Source organism: Lonchura striata, chromosome 2 (genome assembly GCF_050655825.1).
Source record: "Lonchura striata isolate lonStrDom1 chromosome 2, ASM5065582v1, whole genome shotgun sequence".
Lineage (NCBI taxonomy): Eukaryota > Metazoa > Chordata > Aves > Passeriformes > Estrildidae > Lonchura > Lonchura striata.
Genome location: NC_140704.1, coordinates 35,708,257 through 35,716,732, shown reverse-complemented (window position 1 = coordinate 35,716,732; position 8,476 = coordinate 35,708,257).

Here is an 8,476-nt window from a genome sequence, read left to right as displayed (position 1 = left end):
GAGGTTTTATGCAGGGGAATAGTCAAGGCCTTATGAAACATAATACATTTTTTCTTCCATTAGATCATGTTGTGCTGGTTCTGCTAGCTGATTACCTGTAGGGCAACCCATGCATTTTTAATGTTCTTTTGAAGCACCCTGTAGCACGTAACAGAAAGCATGACACACAACCAGTAAGTACATCTGTCCTGTTGCATTCAGAAAGTTGAAACATCTGTTTAGTACAGCTGTGACTTAAGGCATTTCTGAAATCAGTGCTTGGTTGGAGCATTTTGCAAATTTGTACCCCTTGTATTCTCAAATCAAGTGGACCATGTTAACTAAACTAGCAGGCAGTAGTCAGTCCTTGTGCATCTGCATTTGCTTGCACACAGCATGTAAATACTGTGAGAGACTCTGAAGCTTTGGGTATACTTTAAATATTAAGACAGCTCTTTGTTAAAAGAAACAATTGCTTAGACAAGATAGAAAACTACTACACTTGCATTTAATTGGTGTTCTAGAGCTATGACACTTGGGTTGTTTTACTTCTTGCCTGAAGTACCCCAGTTTGCTGTTTGATGGCCTTTTCATATATTTTTTTAAACTCTTTGCCACCTGACAGAATTATTCTTGGAATGAGACAGCCAAACAGATGCTATTCTTGGATCTCCATTAGAATGATTGGTGCAGACACTGTCAAAATGGAAATACTTTTTCCTTCTAGGTATTTGTGTGCTAAACTAACTTAATCTGAAAGTGATGTTATCCTTTATTGCTACAAAGAAACAAAAGCATTTTCCCTTTTGTATTTCACAGGGTTTTCTTTTGTATGCCTTGGTGAAAGAGATTTTTGAAGTCCGCTAGCAGATCTCTATATTCCTTGCAGGAATGACTTCCTAGACCATTATTTTAGAAGAGTACAATTTAAGAGTTTTAATGTCTGCCACTTTAAATGTTGCTGGGAAAGTTTAAAAAAAAAAGTGATCCCAAGCTATTAAGAAAATTGAGGCAGGATATGCATCTTTCTGCTCTAAAATTTGGGCTGAAGCTTGGGAGACAAACTCATCCTGTTACTTCTTTTAAAGTAAAAGGAGTTTAAAAAGGCTTTTGTGTTGTCCCCATTACTGTTCAAGCTTCAACTTTGGTGAATAAGTGTAAAGAGTTTGTGAGGGTTTTGTATTTGGTGGGGGGCTGTTTTCGTTTTGGATATTCAGGGTGTTTCCACCTCCAGTAGTGTGAACTTGTGTAGTGGGTGCTCAAGACAAACATGAAAGGATTTTCTACTCCTACACCTTAAGGTTGTGAGACTGTAGAAAGTACAGAAATGAGGGCAGAATTAATGTTTAAAAACATGGTACTGTAGAATATTGATGCTGCTAGTCCAAAAGCAATTACTGTATGGACACTTTTTCTGATTTTAATCTCAAAATTTCTAAATTTCTAGTCAAAGATGTATGCTGTAGTTAATGTATTGCTGATATAATGGGATATTAGAAGTATTGCTTATAAGACAGTACTGGTGTGTTGGCAGTAGTCCTTCTTGGGGTGTGTGTATCATGCCCTTTAAGCTTCTGTTCACCTTTTCCTGTAAGCAGGTGTCCAAATTTCAGAGTATTTGAACTACTTGGTGTTTATATTAGATGACCTTAAAAGAGCCTTTCCAATCCAAGCTGCTCTATGATTCTGTCAAGGAGTCTGCTTTTCCCATCCCCATTCAGGATCACTCTGGATTTAATCTTTTTACGGTGTCTTAAATTTAATAATGTTTTGCTGTGTGATGCCCTTTTTGTCTAGAACAAACCTAACCAAATCTCTTTTCCCCCATTATTTTGTGCTCCTCTATGAAAGAATGTTCAATGCACTCTTAAAATTCTTGTAAAGTCTTCCTACAACAATTTAGGATTGAAGCCACTAATTTAAATAGTTGTTGTCTTCTTTTCCTGGGAAAGTATTTGTGTTTAGAGCTGTAAATTCATTGTGGGATGGCTTGGGTTGGATGGGACCTCTAAAGGTCATCTGCTGAACCTCTCTGCAGTGAGCAGGGATATATCCAACTAGGTCAAGTAATTCAGAGCCCTCTCCATACTCTTATCATAGATGTTCCCAGAGATGGGACATCACCCATCACCACTCTATGGCAATGTGCTCTGGTGTCTCATAGACCTCATGGAAGAAAATGTCTTCATTCTGTCTGGTATAAATCTGCCGTCTTAGTTTAAAACCTTTTGGTCATAACTTGCCCTACTAAAATGTCTCAAATTTTACAGGTTCCCTTTAGTGTTGGAAGGCCCCACTAATGTCTCCCTGGAGCCTTCTCCTTTCTGGGGTTAGCAATCCTAGCATGTTCTGCCTGTCTTCATAGGACAGTTGCTCCAGCCCTCTGATTCCATCTTTATGGCCCTTCTCTGAACTTGCTCCAACAGGGCCATGTCTTTCCTGTGCTCAGTACTCCAGATAGATGTAGTACTCCAGGTGGAGTTTCACCAGAGTGGCAGAATTGCTTCCCTGGGAGGGAAAGGGGACAAACAACCCAGTGTTTTGGCCTGTAGCAGTTAACAGGGTCATGTTCTGCTGAGTTGTGCAGCCATCCAATTCTCAGCATAAACTTGATTTTATTATTCCTAAGTGTAAGGAAGCGGTTACATTATTAAAATGGGATTAATGGCTCCTGTATATAACAAAAAGATAAATTATGCTTTTTATAAGATATATAAAGAGGATCCTACATGCATATGGTGAAGTAATCATGTAGAAAGGTGTTCTGAGCACACATACTTCAATTTTCTAGCTTTTAATAGGACAGTGAGGCAGGGAATAGAATATGAATTGGTCAGAGGCCATACGCTGAGTAAGAATTGTTTAGGTTGGAAAGTATGTTTGAGATCATTGAGTCCAGTCTGTTTACCTACCACTGCTGCGTCCAACAGCAGTCTCCCTAGATGCCACATCTTCTCAATATCTCTAAGAATAGTGACTGTACCACTTTTTTGGGCAGCCTGCTCCAACACTTGACATATCTTCTTTGTGAAGAAATCTCTACTGAATATCAAAGACTACCTTCCCTTGGCAAAATCTGAGGTCCATTTCTTCTAGTCCTGTAACTTGTTACTTGGGAGAAGAGGTGGACCCCCAATTTTCTTTGTTGAGTGACAAGGTCTTCTCCAAACCTCCTTTTCTCAAGGCTAAACAGCCCCAGCTCCCTCAGCTGTTCCTCATCAGACTTGTGCTTCAGATTCCTCACCAGCTTTGTTGCCCTTCTCTGAACATGCTGTGATACTTCATTTTTCCTCTGGTGCGGAGTCCAGAAGAACACAGTATTCAGGATGTGGCCCTACCAGAGTCCAGCGTAGGGTGACAATGCTTCCTGGATCTGGCTGTCATATTTTGTGATACAAGCCAAGATGCAGTTGGCCACCTGGGCGCACTGCAGGGTCATATTCAGGCAGCCTTTCTCACTCAGGGGCTAGCAACTGTTTTGGGACTGCTGCGGACCAGGGGAATGTGACTTTAATTAAACCAAAGTGTTACGAAGGTCTGTGGTAGGTGTTGATGCAATGTGATTTTTGCCTATTGCCCTGAATGTCAAAGTGAAGAAACGTGATGAAGTGCAGTAGATAGTGGGAGTGACTTAGGATTCTCTTAAGAAGGGATTGTGGTTGTGAATGGGGCTCAGCTGCAGAGGTTTCAGCTCCTTGTGGTCCCACCTGCTATCCTTATAGGTAACCCAACTCACCCATTGGTGTGTCTTGTTCAGTGCAGTGCCCATGTAGCTGTAGGCTCTGTGGTTCTGAACCCCAGGGGCATCTTAGGGTAGATGTGACCAGCACCAGGGCTTGCCCAGGTGGTCCTTTTCTGCCAGCACAGTTTTCCAGACACTTCACCGAGCCTGTAGTGTTTCATGCAGTTGTGACTCAAATGCAGGACTGGCACTTGGCCTTGTTGAGTCTCATAAAATTGGCTCATCAATCCTGCCTGTCCAGGCCCTTCTGCAGACCTCCTTCCTGTTCTCCTGCAGATTAACCCTCCTGCCCAAATTCATGTGTGCCACAGCCCAGGGACTGTACACTTGATCTTGTCCAGATCATTGATAAAGACACTAAACAGGATTGGTCTGAATACTGAGTCCTTGGGAGCCTCATTAGTGACCATCTAGATGCAACTCCTGTTTCCCTGTATTCTCTGGGCCTGGTAATCTTGAAGATTTTTACCTAGCAAAGCAGCCAGTTCTCCAAGCCATGAGCAGCTGGTTTGCCCAGGAGAATGCAGGAGAGAACTATCAAAAGCTCTGCTGGAGTTTACTGAAGTCAGGGTGCTGAGTACCCCAAGAATAGCTGCTGGAAATCTGAAGGTAGCCTCTTAACTTGCTAGGGGAAAACCAGCTTGTTTTACAGTGCCTCATGGAACTGAGCAGCTCACATGTGATTTTCAGGTCGGTTTAAGTCTGCTGCAGGTGATTGTTTTCATTACAGCCATCAGAGGGCTCTCGCATCCAGGCCTGCATTAACAGACTGTGGCTGTAGATAGGAAATGCCAAAGAGCAATAGCACTAAAAACATCACTGATCAAGGTATATGCCTACAACATATAGACAAAAAACTTACAATGTGAATGAGATTTCCCCTAACACTGTTTATTACATTTATTTTGAGCATTTGTGCAGAATTTATTTTGGCTAGAATATTGATGGGGGGGGTGGTAAAAAGATGGGACGCCCCCCAAAGTAGGTATTTTCCTTTATGTTAGATGTTTGACTTGTGCAGATAAAAATTGCCAACACAGCACTGAATGTTAGGAATGTTAACTGAGGCTGCTTGCTTGGTACTCCTGATTTTACTTTCACTAGAGTGGAGCTTTTTATACATAATTAAGCAACCTATTTACTGAAATTTTCTAGAGAAAAGTGTTGCAATGGTGGTTTGTGGTTTAACCCCATCTAGGAACCAAGTACTACACAGCTGCTTGCTCTCCAATGGGATCAGGGAGGTAATTATTACAATGGTAGTTAGAAAACTTGTGTGTTGAGATAAAGGCCTTTGTAGTAGAAAAAGGAAAAGCCTGGAAGACAGGAAAAGCAGAAAAAGGAATTAATTCACTTCTTTGCATGAGCAGGCAGGTGTTCAGCTATTTCCAGGCCAACAGGGGCCCATCATGTGTAATAGGGGCTAGGGAAGACAAATGCTATCACTCCAAATGTTCCCCACCTCTCCTTCTCCCCACTTTATAGACTCAGCATGAAGTCTTGTGGTCTGGACCATCCCTTTGATCAGCTGGGACTACATATCCCCACTGTGTTTGCTTCTAGTTTCCCATGCACGCTCAGTCTCATTGCTAGCATGGCAGTACAAGAAGCAGACAAGGTCCTGGCTCAGTCTAAGGACTGCTCAGCAATAATATCTCTGTATTAGCATGCTGTTCAGCACAAACCCAAAACATCCTCATGCTAGCCGTTGTGAAGAAAAGTAACGATGCACAGATATTTATTGGTAAGACACTTCCTGTAAATGCTGCATTTCATGTGTTTTTGACAGTGAAATAATTGTGTGGTCTATGTGTTACAGTGTTCATAATTTAAATTGCCAGTTGTGCTACTTTCACTGTTGCATTGGTTATTCCCTGACTTAGGAGAAAGAGAGACAGAAATTACTTGTTTTCTTAGGGGTCTGTGATAGTTTCATTAATTAAAAGTGTAATTGTGTTAACAGCCTTCAAATATAGATTTCAAAGTAAGATAAAAATTATCAATAATGGTGAAGTTTCCAAAATCGTATTTTAGTGCTGTGTTGCCTGTTAGTAGATTGTGAAATCTGGGTTGATGAGCTTTGTTCTGCTGTGGTTTCCTGAACTCAGAAAGGTGCATAGCACCTTAGAATGCCAGGCTCTAGAAGATGGGAAGCTGCTGTGCTGTGTTACAGCTCACACCAAAGCCTGCTTTTTGCACTGAGACAGTACTAAATGTGGCTGCTGGGCTGAAGAAAGCTGGAAAGGGATTTTTTTTTTTTGCCTCCCATGTTACATGTAACTTGACTATCTCTCTTCAGCTTTTAAAAACAGCCTTTTAAGCAGTTGATTCCATGAAGAAACACCTGTAAGAATTTCAGGAGCCTTGAGCTCCTGGTGAGTCAGTAGACTGAAATAAAAAATAATCCGGGAACTGGCACTTCAGCAAGTCCTGTGTCCAGTGAAAGAACATCTTTTATGTTCCTGTGTAAATTCAGGGCTACTGCAGAAACATTTCATGTTCATTTCCATTTTCCTTAGCGTGGTGGGGAATTGAAGCACATCAAGTTCTGAAAGGGCTCTTATTCATGTGTTTTCAAACTCATAAGCAAGCCTTAAAGTCAGCCTGGCACTAACTGCAAGCAAGAGCTCCTCTAGGCAAGTGGGTTTTGGTAAAAAAATGAGCAGTAGACTGTATTCATTCTTTAAAATAAGATTTAAAAGTGCTCTTTCAAAGAGCATTCTCAAATAAATGAGACGGAAATATTTTTACATTTTAAGAATTGACTTCGGCCTTTGGTCCTAGACTATTTGATCCATTTTTCAGAAACTATGCCTGAATATAACATAGATCAGTATGGTGACTGAGCTGGGTGCAGATGAAGGTGTAGCAATCCTTACAAGCTAAAGACACATGAGGAGTTCACTGTTTTTGTATTATTTCTTGTTCACATTATGCTTTGTAATACTTCACTGTGATCTGTCTGGCTTATGCCGGTTCTATTTCTGCCTGTTAATCTCCGCACTGTGGTAGACCCAGCTGTGCAGTCCATCTTGTACGCAGAATGGTACCAGTTGCCATGACAGCATATAGCTACCTACTGGTGGCAGAATAATAGGTGTGTGACTTCTTTGGGAAGTGTCACCAATGTCATTTAGTCATCAGCCAGCAGGTGGGGTATTAAGTTAACAGAAACCTGCCAAATGCTGTAATTTATAAAACCTTTCTCTTGGGGAACACTGCAGTTTGTCCTTTTAACAATAAAAGCTGTTCACTGCAAAATGTTGCGATTCTTAACTGTGGGCTAATTAATTTTTTTGTTAAAAAATACAGCCGTAAGAAATGCAATGAGAAGGCTTTGTAGGTTGCCAAAAATCATGTTATGAGTTGTAGTGGGTTTGGAAGAAAGGTGGGGTTTGTGAGCAGGTTTGACACTAAGTTCCAAGTATGTAATCAGGACAGAGCTGGGCATTCCATAGGGAAGTTTGAATGTATTCCATAGCTGAAAAAAAACTATCAGCTTATTTGTAACTGTTTTCACTTCCGCTCTTTATTGTACACTGCTTGCAAATCAAATCATTAAATGAACTTGACAGTATTTCAAAGGATTATGTCAGAAAAGGTTTTGGTTTTCCTTTCTGCTTTCAGGTAAGTCTAGTTTATTCTACAATCCCAAGAATTTGATAAATACAAAACAACAAAAAGAATAGCCTGTAGAGATACCCAGACTCAGTATATTTTGAATCTATTTATTTATCCATCTTCTTTGTTCCTGTTTTTACAGAGGTGGTGTTGAAATGAGTAAGAACATGGACCACTTTAAACGGGATAGTCATTCTTAATATCTCCATTGTTGTAAATGGAACACAGTAATTGCCAGTGGGTGGGAAGTCTGATATATGGTTTACTCTTTCTGCAAGTGCTTAGTGTTACCTGCTATTTTGAGTGTTTCCTAGGACCAGATCCCTCTAGGTTGGTTGGAGAAGAGGAAGCGGTTATCCAGCAGAAATTGTGCATAACTTAATTTTCAGTTGCCATGTCTGCTTCCCCTAGGGAGCTATGAGCTGTATGAAATATTTGCTTTCTTGGATGACATTTTCCAATATAAATGACACTTTATGATAGGGTTTATGAAGCCAACAGTGAACAGAGTAAGAAAGAAAAGAGTTAGGGTTCACTTACATATTTGCTTACCTTATTACAGAAACACCACTAAAGTGAAAAAATAATAAAATATTATTTTGCTGAGTTCCTACATTTGATAGAGACTCTTAAATGGTCTTAGTTAAGAACTATTGTGTGTGTCCTGATAATGTTTTCTAGTTCGGTATTGTGTGTCATTATTGGAAACCTGTCTGTAAATGGAAGAGTAAAAAGGCAAGAAATAGATCCTTGAGAACATGGCTCGGCTTCTAGTAGTTTGTGTCTGAGGTTTTAATCTTGTCTTTTATTCTTCCTTTTGGTATATATTGAAGAGAGTAGCAAGGTAGGCTGTACTAAAGTATTTTGCCACGGTGTCATGAAATGCAGTTATAAATAAAAATAATTATGTTTGTAGCATGAGTGCAATGTGTTTTCATCCCTGCCTTTACGACTTAGTAATGTTTTAACCTAAATAACAATCCATTAAATAGTAACAAGCCCATTTTATAAATAAAAATAATTATGTTTGTAGCATGAGTGCAATGTGTTTTCATCCCTGCCTTTACGACTTAGTAATGTTTTAACCTAAATAACAATCCATTAAATAGTAACAAGCCCATTACTTAAAAAATT